The sequence below is a fragment of the Adiantum capillus-veneris genome, chromosome 12, assembly GCF_014529385.1.
Source record: "Adiantum capillus-veneris isolate H3 chromosome 12, ASM1452938v2, whole genome shotgun sequence".
NCBI lineage: Eukaryota > Viridiplantae > Streptophyta > Polypodiopsida > Polypodiales > Pteridaceae > Adiantum > Adiantum capillus-veneris.
In genome coordinates, this window is record NC_140942.1 from 83,366,296 (window position 1) to 83,380,990 (window position 14,695).

A 14,695-nucleotide genomic window follows, 5' to 3' on the forward strand; every position below is an offset into this window, starting at 1 on the left:
AAGATTACACCAAAGGTAATTTTGGGTATGTATACTTGGGAGATGTTGAAGCTTGTGAGATTGTCGGCAAAGGTACAGTTTCTGTCAAAACTGCTAATGAAAATGAATGGAAGCCTAAAGATGTTAGGCATGTTCCTTCTCTTCGAGAAAATTTGATCTCTACAGGACAATTGGACGATGAAGGTTGCAACATTGCATTCGGAAACAAACAGTGGAATATCTTAAAGGGATCTTTGGTGGCTGCCAAGGGAGAAAAGGTCGATACACTTTACTTGTGTACTATCATCACGCAACCTTCACCTTGTGCAGCAACTACAGAAGTTGACAGTGCGTTGTGGCACTACCGGCTTGGGCATATGAGTGCCAAAGGAATGCAAATCCTTCAAACAAAGAAGCTTCTGCCAGGTTTGAAAGAAGTGGACTTAGAGTTCTGTGAAGATTGTGTTTATGGTAAACAAAAGAGGGTAAAATTTCAAAAATCAGGAAATGAAAGAAAAAATAAAAAACTTGAGGTAGTTCATTCTGATGTTTGGGGTCCTGCAAGTACAGCATCACTTGGTGGCTCATTGTGCTATGTAACATTCATAGACGATGCGACTAGAAAAACATGGGTTTATGTCATGAAGAATAAGTCCGATGTATTTTCCATATTTCAAAGGTGGAAAGCCTTTGTGGAGAATGAAATAGGTACCAAAGTTAAATGCCTCAAATGTGACAATGGAGGCGAATATTGCAGCCAAGATTTTGAAAGCTTTTGTGCTAGCAATGGCATTTCGGAGGCAAAGGAAAACCCCAAGGACACTTCAACAAAATTGGATTTCGGAAAGGATGAACATGACAATCATGGAGCGAGCACGAAGCATGCGGCTACATGTAGGCCTACCGCTTGAGCTTTGGGCGGAAGTTGTAAGTACATCTGTGTACTTAATCAACCGGTCACCCTCAACAACATTGGATGGGGGAGTCCCAGAAGAGGCATGGACAGGTAAATCGGTGAATTATGCATTTCTCAAAGTGTTTGGGTGTGAGGCTTTCATGCACATAGATAGAAGCTTAAGATCAAAGCTAGATGCAAAGTCCAAAAAGTGTTTCTTCATTGGCTATGGAGAAGGTGACTTTGGGTATCGCCTATGGAATCCTGAAGAGGGTAAAATCTTAAGGAGTAGGGATGTAATTTTTAACGAACAAAATATGTATAAAGATTACTTGGAAAGAAAACAAACAAAAGAAGCAGGTGATGAGTACATGGAGCTTGAGGACGATGAAGACTCAAGGACTGCAAACGGTGACAATGTGCAACAACGTCAACCAAATGAGGAGCCTCAACCTATTCCCCGAAGATCTACAAGAGCAAGTAGACCTCCAGAAAGGTTTGTTCCTTCCTTCAACCATCTCTTGATCTCAGATAGTGGAGAGCCGGAATCATACGAAGAAGCTATGCAACACGAATCCAAAGAAGAGTGGACGAAGAGCATGCAAGTGGAGATGGACTCACTATATCGCAACCAAACATGGGAGTTGCTTGAGTTTCCTAGAGGTAAGCGGGCACTTTAAAACAAATGGGTGTACAAGCTGAAGGAAGAAGAAGGTGGGAAGAAAAGGTACAAGTCTATGCTTGTGGTAAAGGTTTTCTCAAAAGAAAGGTATTGACTTCAATGAAATATTTTCTCCTATTGTAAAAATGAAATCAATTAGGCTTGTCTTAAGCCTTGTGGCTGATCATGGTCTAAATCTTGAGCAAATGGATGTAAATACGGCATTCCCTCACGGTGACTTAGAGGAGGAAATTTACATGGTTCAACCAAAGGGGTATGAAGTAAAAGGTAAGGAGAAAATGGTTTGTAGATTAAAGAAAAGCTTTAGTATGGTTTAAAGCAAGCATCAAGACAATGGTACTTGAAGTTCAATCGATGGATGTTAGATCATGGATTCAGAAGATGCAACTCAGATCATTGCGTCTACACAAAGAATTTGGGAGATGGGAAGTTCATGATCCTAATGTTGTATGTTGATGACATGTTGATTGCAAGTGCTAACATGCAAGACATCAAAGACCTAAAAGAGGAGCTGTCTAAATCTTTTTCAATGAAAGATTTAGGTGCTGCAAAGAGGATACTTGGTATGCAGATATCAAGGGAAAGGATGAAGAAGACAATAAAGCTATCTCAAGAGGATTACATCAAGAAGGTACTAGAAAGGTTTGCAATGCAAAATGCAAAAACAGTTTCTACACCTTTGGTTGGTCACTTTAAACTAACCAAGGATATGTGTCCAAAGACACAAGACGAGATAGTCTATATGTCTGAAGTTCCATATGCTGCAGCGGTAGGTTCTCTTATGTATGCTATGGTCTGGACAAGGCCAGACATTGCACATGCAGTGGGAGTTGTAAGTAGGTTCATGGACAACCCAGGTAAAGAGCACTGGCAAGCTGTGAAGTGGATACTTAGATATCTAAAAGGGACAACAACAAATTCTTTGTATTTTGGAGGAATTGATATTTTTCTAGAAGGGTATGCTGATGCAAATATGGCAGGTGACAAAGATACTCGAAGGAACACTACTAGCTATGTCTTCACGATTGGAGGCACAACAGTAAGTTGGGCTTCAAAGCTGTAGAAAGTGGTCTCACTTTCTACCACGGAAGCAGAGTATGTAGCAATGACGGAGGCAAGCAAAGAAATTATGTGGCTTCACAGATTCTTAGAAGAGCTTGGATTCAAACAAGACAATTGTGTCTTGTATAGTGATAGCCAAAGCGCAATCCATCTTGCGAAGAACTCAGCCTTTCATTCAAGGAAAAAGCACATTGAGGTGAGATATCACTTCATACGCACTCTTTTGGAAGAGGACAGCTAAAGCTAGGAAATGTGCATACAAGTGAAAATCCTCCAGCCATGTTTACAAAGGTGGTCAACAAGGAGAAGTTGAGCTTTTGCTCATCTTCAATCGGCATTCAAGGATAAGAAGCCAGGATGACAAGCAGTCACAGGTTTGGTTTGGAGATCAGTCTCCAAGTGGGACATTGTTATGTATGGAGCCTGATTTACCCCTTGTAATTTTCTGTGTTAAAAACACACATTTGTAAGGCCCCCATTATGAGGAGAAGCCATCGTGAGTGAAGAAAATTAACTCGTCAGAAACCAAATTATGGCCGGACGGTGGCCAAAAAGTGGTCGGAAAACGATCGGTCAGTTGGCCGGTGGTCGGTAGTCAATGGCCGGTGGCCAGTGGCCGAATTCAAAAGTGGACTTGTCTTCTCAAGGGCGGCCACACATGGGGGGATTGGAGGGTCCGATTTGGACTTATCTACACAGGGACAACTATACATGGCTGCCTCTCATGAGAGAGGGTAGCCCTTTTTGCCTATGAAAGGAGGCCATTTCTACACACATTTAGTAGTGTGAAGTTGATGCGACAAGGTGGGTGTGAGGTGGTGAGAGTGAAGCAAGGCGGCAGCTCCAAAAGGGTATAATCCCTTTGTAACCTACTTCTTGTTTTAAAGTAATAAATCCATTGAGTGGTTGCTTTCTAGTGGATGTATCCCACATTGGGTGAACCACGTATATCGTGTGTACTCTCTCTCTCTCTCTCTCTCTCTCTCTCTCTCTCTCTCTCTCTCTCTCTCTCTCTCTCTCTCCTCTATAATCTCTTGTGTGTGTAAATTATCTCTCTCCATTAAGTAATCTACTCAATTATCTACTTAGCTACGTCATATTTTTTAACACTTTATTGTTGCTCAAAGAAAAGGTGGTAACAACAATGTAGCCATTTCTCATGGTTCTTCCATGAGTGGTAAATCACATGTTCCTAATGCTTTTTCTGGTAACAATTCGTGTGGGGATTCTGGTGAAAAGGGAAAAAAGAAGATGTGTTCCCATTACTGTGAAGTTAATGATTACTTGATCAAGCAGTGTCCTAAGTTGAAGGCCAAAGTGGCTAAGAAGAAAGAGGCCAGTTCCACTCCAAATGCTGGTTCCACTACAAATGCAGGATTCTAGAGTCTTCTGTGAAAGGAGATTGTGATGTTGATGTAGATGCAGAGTGGGCCTTTAGTGTAGAGTATACTTATGATCCTATTGTCCATGATGCATGCATGTCAGTTGCTGGAGATTCACATGTGTGGTATTTTGACAATGGTGCTACAAAGCACATTACCTCACATTATGATTTCTTTACCCCTCTTGAGTCTATCCTCATGAGAATTCAATCACTTGTGCCAACAATGCCTCTTATCCGGTTTAGGGAGTTGGAAAGATTGTGCGTATTGCTAAAAATGGTATTTCTTTCACACTTGTTGATGCATTGTATGTACCTGGGATCAAGAAGAATCTTTTGTCTATATCTACACTTGCTAGACTTGGTCTTGTAGTCAAATTTGTGAATGACACATGTACAACACATGTTCTTAGTTTCAATGATGAAATTATTGCATCTGGCATTTTATGCCACCGGTTGTATAAGGTCACTTCGTATGACAAGTGTGGGCAGAATTTTGCAAATGCTGTTGTAGATTCAAAGGATGTTTTAGATACAAAACTTTGGCATGCATGTTTTGGGCATTAGAATTTTGCTAGTTTGCTACATTTGCAAAAGTCTGAGATGGTTGCTTCTTCCAAAGGATGGGTCAGTTAGGGCCACATGTAGGTTGCAGCTTGGGATAATGATGTTTGTGGGACCATGCAAACTTTGTCCTTGGGCAATTACGTTTACTTTGTGACTTTCATTGATGATTACTTCAGGCATGCATGGCTGTATCTGCTTAAAGAGAAGTCCAAAGTGTTTTTCTGCTTCAAGCAATTTTTGGCTATGGCTGAAAATGTCTTGAAATGTACTATGGGCACCCTCTGTTCCAATCGAGGGGGGGAGTATTTGTCTCATGCATTTAATGCATTTCTAGCTAGTCGTGGGATAAAACACCAATGTAAAGTACTGCCGTATACACCTCAGCAAAATGGTATTGCTGAAAGGAAAAATAGGTCACGTACAAAAATGGCATGATGCATGGTCAAAACTCAAGCTTTGTGGCATTTTTTTGGGCTTGAGGCCATCATGTGTTCCACTTATGTACTTAACAGGTGTCCTATGAAAGCTTTGCAGTCTATAACTCCATATGAAGCATGGCATGATAGAAAGTCTTTTATTGAGCACATGCGTGTTTTTGGCTATTCGGCATATGCTTTGGTGCCACAAAGCACAACACAGAAAGTTGGATGATAAGGTTGTCAAATGTATTTTTGTTTGTTATAGTGCTGAAAGAAAAGGTTACATGTTGTATCATCCACAAACAAAGTGTATCTTGGTTTCACGGGATGTTGTGTTTGTGGAAGATTCTGTTCAGCCCTTGCTGTCATGTACTAGAGACAATAAAGTAAGCTCACAAGACATTTATGACACTTTCTTACCTCTTTTTAGTGGTGGAAGTTCAAATGTAAATTCCAATGACGCAAATGTACAGTCTATGGGGTTTCTAAAAATGTTACAGATCAGTCTATTACTGATGCAGATGTACATGATGTACTTCATGAGGAAAGTTCTAAGAATGAGCAGGCTAAATTTATGCCTAAATGGTTGGTGTATACTTTGGGTGACAGTAAATTGGATGCACCTTTGTCTAGTTGTACTCATTCAAGTTCTTGCCATGCATCTTATGTATCAAATTGTTATGCTTTGGTTGTGTCTAGCTTATGTGATGTTGAGGAACCTCTATCTTTTGATGAAGCGTAGAATTCAAAAAATTGGATGGCTGCCATGCAATCAAAAATATGATGCACTTATAGAAAATGACACATGGACTTTATGTGATTTGCCTCCTGGCAAGAAGTCCATTGGTACAAAGTGTGTTTTCAAGTTGAAATGCAAGCCGGATGGTGAGATTGATTGTAGGCTCCACTTGTTGCAAAGGGTTATGCACAACAAAAAGGCATAGATTATGAAGAGACTTTTTCTCCCACTTGTTGTATGAATACTATGCATTTATATGTGCATTGGTAGCTCATTTTGGTTGGGATGTACATCAGTCATTGTTACTACTTTCTTGAATGGTGACATATTTGCAAAAGTTTATGTTATGTAGCCTCATAGTTTTGTCATTAAAGAGAAGGAAGATAAAGTGTGAAAATGTAAGCAAGCTTTGTATGGGTTGAAGGAATCTCTGTGCTTGATATGAGAAGGCTAACACTCATTTAGTCAAATGAGGCTTTTGTAAACAGTCCAACAAAAAGCACATTGTATGTAAAGCATGAGGGTGATGTACTTCTCATTGTGGTTCTCTATGTGGATAATTTGTTGATCACTGGACCAAATGAGAGACATATTACTAAATTTAAAGTTGATTTGAATGCTACTTTCAAGATGAAATATTTGGGGTTGTTGCATCATTTATTGGGTATACAGTTTAAGCAGAGTGATGGTGGTATTGTCTTGTGTCAGACAAGTTACATAGAGACATTGCTATGTAAGTTTGGACTTGAAGATTGCAAACCTATTGCCACTCCCATGGAAACATGTTTGAAATTGAGTCTTCATGATGCTGGTGATCCTAACAATGTCACTCTTTACCAAACTGTTGTTGGCTGCCTTATTTATGTATGCAACACGAGGCCCGATTTTCATTTTACAGTCTCATAGGCCAACAAGTTTATGCATAGCCAGTGGTCTAAGCATTGACAGACTATCAAGAGGATTTTTCAATACTTGAGTGGAACTTTACATCTTGGCTTGTTCTATCCTAAGGGGGATCATTGCCAAGAAACTTACATGCTTTTTTGGACTCAGATTGGTCTGGTTGTTTCGACACAAGAGTGTCCATGAGTGGTTTTTTTTTCATGCTTGATAGTTCATGCATATCATGGTTGAGCAAGAAGCAACCTACTGTGGCCACTTCTCGTTGTGATTCTGCGTACATGGCATTCTTCATAGCTACGGTTGAGTGTGTATGGTTTAGACGCCTTATGGATGATTTGGGTGTTGGACGGGACACTGCCATCATCATCTACACTGATAGTCAGATCGCATTGGTAGTTGCGAGGAACCCAGTTTTTCATGCTCGCACAAAGCACATTGGGTGCATTACCATCATGTTAGGGAGATGCTCTCAACAGGAAAGATTAGCTTGGTTTATGTGTCAAAACAGGACACTCTTGCAGATCTTTTTACAAAGGCATTGTCTCATGCGAAGTTCGAAGCTTTCCGTAAAGCTTTGTGATTACTCCCCTTTGTGGACTGATCATGTCCTCAGGGCATGGCAATTCCCTATACTCTATGTGCCAGCTCTCGTTCACCGCATCACTCCCAGGGGGGATTTGTTACCATGTACATGTGGTAGTGATGTGTCTAAACACACTTAGGATCGTCGGGGCATTTTTTTCCCTCACTAGGAGGTTTTCCCCCCCGTGCATTGTATATACGCTCATCACTCTAGGGCTATCTATCTTTCCATTGCAAACTAAATAAAACACTCTTTGTTGTGTGACTTGAGCTTCCTTTGTTTTCTCCAAGCCGTGTGTGTTTTCCTGCAACCCTAATTCCAAAAATTAGAGACTTCTTTGAACCTAACCAAACAGAACCCATTGGCTAGGTACAAGGTATTTTCAATTGCTTCTCCATGCCCAAGAATTTGTGATCCTTGAAGCCATCGAGTTAGCTCATACCTGTTTGGGACTCTCCCAGTGAATCCAATACAAGTGTAAGATTAGCTTGCATGGCCAGCTGCTTTTTAATCAGAGATGTGGAATCGCCGTTGTAACAACCTCTTCAACCTCCACCTGCTACGACATACATTTCTTTAAAGCACTAAAGGCCTTATCTGCCAGCCCGTCTTCAAAAATCCCACTACTTTCAGCCTGTATACAAGTTATTTTGTTGCCATTTCGATCGGTCTCAATCTGTCTATCACCTTCTTTGAGTTTGTGTTCCAGCCGAGCCTTTACATTCTTTAGTTTTTCAAGGTCTCCCTCACTTGATGGCTCAACTGATGTGGCTTTATTTTCATCCTTAGAAACAAGACCCTTAAGAATGCTGGTGAATGAGACTCCTGGTTTGAGAGATGCATATCCACTTGCCATCTTGTTCCCATTTACACAAATCGGGATGGGACCTTGGGGCTTAGTGTCCTTAAGGGTCTCTACCTCAAAATTGGTTCCGTAAGCAATTCGTCAAACTTTTTTTCTTTATCATAAACAAAGGGGGCCTTTTCAACCAACACCGTTTGGTTAAACCCCGTGGGCAAATTACTAGAAGAAGCAGCACCCGTCATCACGGCATCGGTCGATGGTCACATCTCTGACCCATCCCCTTCATCCATCGGAACAAGTACTTCATTTGAAGATAGTCTCCTATCCGCAAGCATCTGTGAGAATTTGACAATATCCTCCTCCATGGGTAAACAGGAGAGTGGTGGAAAAAGGCAAAAAAGTGGCGGGCGATCGATGATGCTAAGGCTTTAAACAAAGGGTGGCATGCTTTAGACAAAAGGTGGCAAGTAATTGTTGATAAACAATGATATTAATCCTTGTTTTATTACTACTCACATTGGTGCAGTGCGAACCAACACCAAAAAACTAAAACAACTCACGTTCGTGCAGTGTGAATCAACAGCAAAAAATTAAACCAACGATTATTATTGTTGTCAATGGACATGGGTAATTATCGTGATAAAGGGCTTCAACAAAATCCTCATAGCCTCTATAGGAGACTGCAACCTAAGCACAAAAAAATTCTTTTGTTGCGAGCAGCTGCAAGTACACATGCAGATGCTGCGAGAGCTCACAAATTTGAAGAGCTCCCACAAGCTCTCATCCACGGCCACCAAATGATCCACCAAGAGCAGAGCATCCGGGTAGCACCAACCCTGATCTGTTGCAGTAGCCCTACTAGGCACTGTCAAGCAAACTCCCTGCCCGCCCTAAGAGCTCCTCACATCTAGCACTATACTCAACCCCTACAATCCTCCATTGCTATACTCAACCTTTCAAAACATCTTAAGTGCGTAAGTGAAGGGTGAGATTAGGAAATGAAAAGATCCATGAAAATTGAAAGTCAAAAGACTGTTTGTGTCCATATAAAAGAGATAGTCGAGCGCATAATGATATATTCTTTTGCTTATTTTTTCCTTTAGCATTTTCTTAGTGTCTTTGCATGACATAAGTAGTGAATGTATTTTTTGAAGCTATTACAAAAAAACTCAATATTGTTTGTGGCGATGCCAATGCACCTGATGTCCTAATGCTACTAAAGGTAACTTATTGCTCTCCACCTTGCATCTCCATTTTTCTCAATTAAACGTTTTCTTTTTTGCCTATCTATGAGATGAACCTTTTCTAAGAACCTGGAAATGTACACATGGAAGGTAAGTGAGAGAAAAAAAATTGACCATATTTTGAATGATTTGGCATTAAATCTCTCTCTCTCTCTCTCTCTCTCTCTCTCACTCACTCACTCACTCACTGACTCTCTCTCTCTCTCTCTTCCTCTCCAATGCTTGGGTTTACACCTTCTCTGTAATGCATGGGTTTACACTTGCCCTATAATGTCTGTGTTTACACCTGCATATGATATTCTCTCTCTCTCTCTCTCTCTCTCTCTCTCTCTCTCTCTCTCTCTCTCTCTCTCTCTCACACACACACACACACACACACACACACACACACACACACACACACACACCATATGTAGAAATGTCTTCACAAAAGGGAAAGTTCAAGTAGAAACACAAGTGCATGTGAACCTGAAGAGATTTTACATCTTTCAATTTTAGAAAATTGGCAATGTTTGACGGAACAAAACACATGAACAAAAAAATCCTAATTTTTAGACAGAAGCACATAATAAAACATGGGCAAATTTACATAGAGTTAATCCTGGAAAACTGTATTGCAATGTTGTGATGCCCACACATTCACAATGCAATGAGGCATGCATGAGAGTTGGAGCCCTCATACAAGACTATTTCTTGCCTAATCAAGGCATCACATTTATCTAGTGCTCCTTGTCATGAAGATAGTAGCAGTATTGCTTGACATTTTTGGCATGAGTCCAGACTTTGATTCACCAACAAGGTCTTGGTGCAACAATAATGGAAATACACTCGGTTTCTCCTTGCAAAGCACACTCACTTTCAGCCCCTTTGATGCCTCTCCCTATGCATACCCGTTTCACTCAAGGGTTGAGGCCTTCCTATAGCAATGAATATGGTAAATCCAAAAAAGTATAAACTTGGGCAGGCTAGACATAAACATGGGCAGGTGCAAATCAGTTCACATTTCAATACACGATATATAAACCCAGGCATGAAACTGCAAAAGGTCACTACCTTCGATGAGCAATAGGACACAAAATCTCACTAGTATAAACACTCTCTCTCTCTCTCTCTCTCTCTCTCTCTCTCTCTCTCTCTCTCTCTCTCTCTCTCTCTCTCTCCCCCCCCCCCCCCCCCCCCCCCCCACATGCATATGTACAAAGGTCCTCACAAAAGGGAAAGTTAAGGGAGAAACACATGTATCAACTCGTGCAACATTACATCTTTTGGTTTCAAAAAATTTATTGTGTCTGCTGGAAGGAACAAAAAACATCAATACAAAAGTCTCAATATTTAGATAGAAGCACATAGTTAAACTCGAGAAAGTTTACATATTTCACAAAAGTACAATGCGATGCCTTGATGCCCACACATTCTCAATGCTCTGTCTAGTGGCCAAGGTCAATGAGAAAGCATGCTCTTCATCCTCGTTTGAGCCACACGACATTGACGCAATGAGGCATTCATGAGAGTTGGAGTCCTCATACAAGACTACTCTCTGACTAATCAAAGCATCGAGTGTAACTCGTGCCCCTTTTTGTGAAGTGAGTGGGAATATTGCTTGACATATTTGGCATGACTCGACACTTTGATCCACCAACAAGGTCTTGGTGTAGCAATGATGGCAATACACTCAATTTCTCTTTGCAAAGCGCACTCGCTTTCGGCCCCTTGATGTTTCTTCCAGAGCATGCTCGTTTCTCTCGAGGATGTCCTTGTGAGCCCTTCCATCTAAAAGCCATGAATAAGACAATCGTACCTGCTCTATCAATGATTGTAGGTGCACCTCATCACAAGATGGGATACTCTTCTCAATCTCATCTAACACACTCTTCAAATCTTCAATGCATTGGTTGAGGATATGTGATGAAAGGGACCGTTTCATAGCCATGTCATTAGAAGGCTCATCAGGAGTTTCAAGTATGGATTCAATGTCCTCTTGTGTGTCCTCCATTTCCATGTCAACGATTGGGAGCATATGACAAAGATGAGGAAACAAGTCTGTCATTACTAGTCGCATGCTGTATAGGTGCTTGCACATGCTTGCCCAGTAAAAATGATGGTCTTCATCGCATGTACAATAAAGACTAACTAGAAAGAGTACGATATCTCCAAGATTGAGGGTGTTCAAAAAACACCGTTTTGTAACACTACCAAATGTCAAGAAATTCTGATTGTTTGGATCACTTAATAAAGACAATTAATAAGAAGAAAAAGTTAATAATATCGTAGAAGCATCAAACAATGAAACCAAAGAACTTGAATGAGAGAAGTCTCCTGACAATAGGATGCACTTCATTAAAAGAACAGCTTAAAGATGTTTCAAGATATCCCACAATATTCCATCAAGTTTAAATTTTGAAAAGTACACATTGCCAAATACTTGGTAGATGCTATTTAGAATACTTAACTAGTACACTTAAAATGGCCTCCTTCTCTTGATATTTTGAGTCCTTTGAGACATATAACATTGCATTACATAGTGAGTCTCATGATCATGATGGAATATTACAAAATTTCTTATGGTATAGTCTCTCTTGTCTTTAGCATACAACCATCCACATAATCATGGAACAATTTCATCTTTTAAAAAACTTTGAAGCAATTGAGTAGGTTGGTTCCAAAACTTTGGAAAAATCATATAAGTTCCTTGCATATTCCACATCACTCAATATGGACTATCATCAAATATTATAGTGTTGCCCCCATCTAAATAATCAAATAGATTCCATATGGTCGAAAGATTTTTGTGATAGGCTCTTTTGTAATCGATCATGAAATTTGAATTTTGGCAGCACCGGTTATCCATAATCATCTTGAATTTGTGACTTTGTGTAGGAAAACAGGTCTTGATTATGTGTTGAGCTTTTTGTAAACGATGGCAGCTCTAAATCCAAACCTCAAAGAACTCAAGCAAAATCTTAAGAAATACTTTGCATCTGGATGCACCGCATACACCTCATTGTTATCTTCTACAATGCACATGTACTTGGTCCAAGTTGGCCTTGATTGAAGCTCAAATGTTGCAAGAAGCACACCCTCTAAATCCAAGATAAGAGTTCTTTTGTTCTGTTTGAAAGATGTTGGCAGAGAATGAAACCATTGCTCTTGGTTTGAATGTGATATTTGATGTAATATGAAAGGGAGCTCCTCTATTTTGTGATAATCTAATAGCAAAACATTTTTTCTTAGAAGCCCTGAAATGATTTTTTTAAAAAAAGTTAATATAGAGATCTTAAGTGTGTTGAAGACCTTAGGGACATAGGGTGCTAATTTGTGGTTACACTTAGTAAGTCCTATGCAAGAACACATGCCAAACTATGACCCTATGGCCTTAGATTCATAGGGTGTTGAGACCATAAAGTGAAATTTTCCCAAGGACATATAGGGTGAGATTTGACCTTATGAGCATGTAGATTATCCTTGATGGCACAGTGAACTCAAATTTCAAAGCAAACAACTATAAAAGCTTAAAAAAAAAGAGCATTTGGCACATGAAACTCAGAAGTTACTTATAGTATTGAAAGACAATTGAAAAAACTATTAATCATTTACATCTTCATATATCTTGAAACCCTAAGCACTCTAACAAAGTCTCTGAGTACATAAAGATCTTTGTAAATGACAAAATGTTACAAAACATTGCTCCATCATTTCTTGATATAGGGCTATTTGAGATCATACTGAATTTTTAGATGCTTTATATAATTCCTGGCTTCATGTACTTTGATCATAGGCTCCTTGTATCCCAATTTTTGGGCAAGCATGATTGCTTCTGTACCTTTCAAGGCTGATAATGATTTTATATTCTTTAAGACCCTTACTTTTTCTCGATCACGTGCTGAAAGTTTCTTGTCTTGACTTCGAGTGGACATTCCACTAGTGCTAGATGTTGTAACTTTCTCATCGTGAAGAGGACGAGAAACTTCTGGTAGCCTTCCCATGGAGTAGGGTTTTCCTAGAAAAATTAGATTTCTCTCCTCCCACTCTGCAACAACCTTGTGTATACGGTTATAAAGCTCATGAACTTGAGCAATGGGTGCTTGTCCATATAAATGAGACCCTGTAAAACTGTGTGAATGTCATTAACATGATTGAGAGCTTTGATATATGGTATCAGCTCCCCAAGGAGGATATTATCCTCCTCATCATCAACATTAAATGATGGTGGAAAAATACAATTCAATGCAGGATTCACACGTCCCTTTAATGGTTCATCATCTACAAGAAGCAATCTTCTTGCATCAAGCCCAAATTTTGATGATGCAATAGCCAGCGGTTTGAAAAGTGCTTCTACTCCTGGATTATCTAAGCGAGTGATCCTTGATTCTACGCATGGTTGACATTGGCTTTGCCCCCAGATCATAAAGAATGGAAATTTTTCTTTAGCTTCCTTCTCTAAAATCTTGATGATGTCCACAACATGCATGTCATTAGTAGCTGACCATATCCCTACATTGAAATTGCTAAATAGAGCCTTTAAAAACTCAATGCATCCTGGATGAAGAACAATATGCTCATGTCCAATCTTTAAGCTCTTCATTTTCTTGGACTTTTGCCAGCATCCCCTCAGGAACAATCCACACAAGCTCACTATTATAGTCGACATTGGTTTGTTGGTGGATGGAAGGTCTGACTCACCATGCACTTCGATTTCCAAATCCTGGGGTGCTAAAATATTTGTGTTGGATTCTCCTTCTGGCGTTGCACATGTTCTGGAGCTTCCATTGCCTTCTGCTTCCCTTGTGGTGTCATGCAATCCAATTCCCAACTCTTGGGCTACTAGAATATTTTCATTGGATTCTTCTTCTTCCCTTGCACATGTTCTGGAACTTTCATTGTCTTCTTCCATTGGATTACTCTTTAAATTTATCTCCAGTCGTTGTAGCAGTTGACCTTCAAAGACTTGTAGATTCTTGTCATCTTCGTCAGAAACTCTTTGGTTGACATGGAGATTGATAGAATCTTTCTAAGTAGGGTCAATGGCATTAGCATCCTCTATACCAACAATCTCGAGTAAAACTTTGTCAGCTGCAATATCTTGTTGAAGGACTGCAAGTTTAAAGAACACCTAATTTTAGATTCCAAAGTATCTACATTTTGATAACTCTTTCATGTCACACTCTTACAAAAAACTAATCGCAAATAGAAAATTTACTAACTGACAACACATCTACAATGAATTTATTTTTATGATCCTTATTGTCTAGAGATTCCTAATCTTTATCTAGCTACATTAGTTCTTTGTCCATGATGGTGGCACCTAGAAGTATACTTGGAGAAACATTTATGCCTTTAAGCTCTAGAGCAGAAGTCTCATTTTCTATTGCCATGATCTTCTTGCATTGGATGATTTCCTTGACTAAGTTTCTTATGGCCTTCAGGCCATACAGTTCT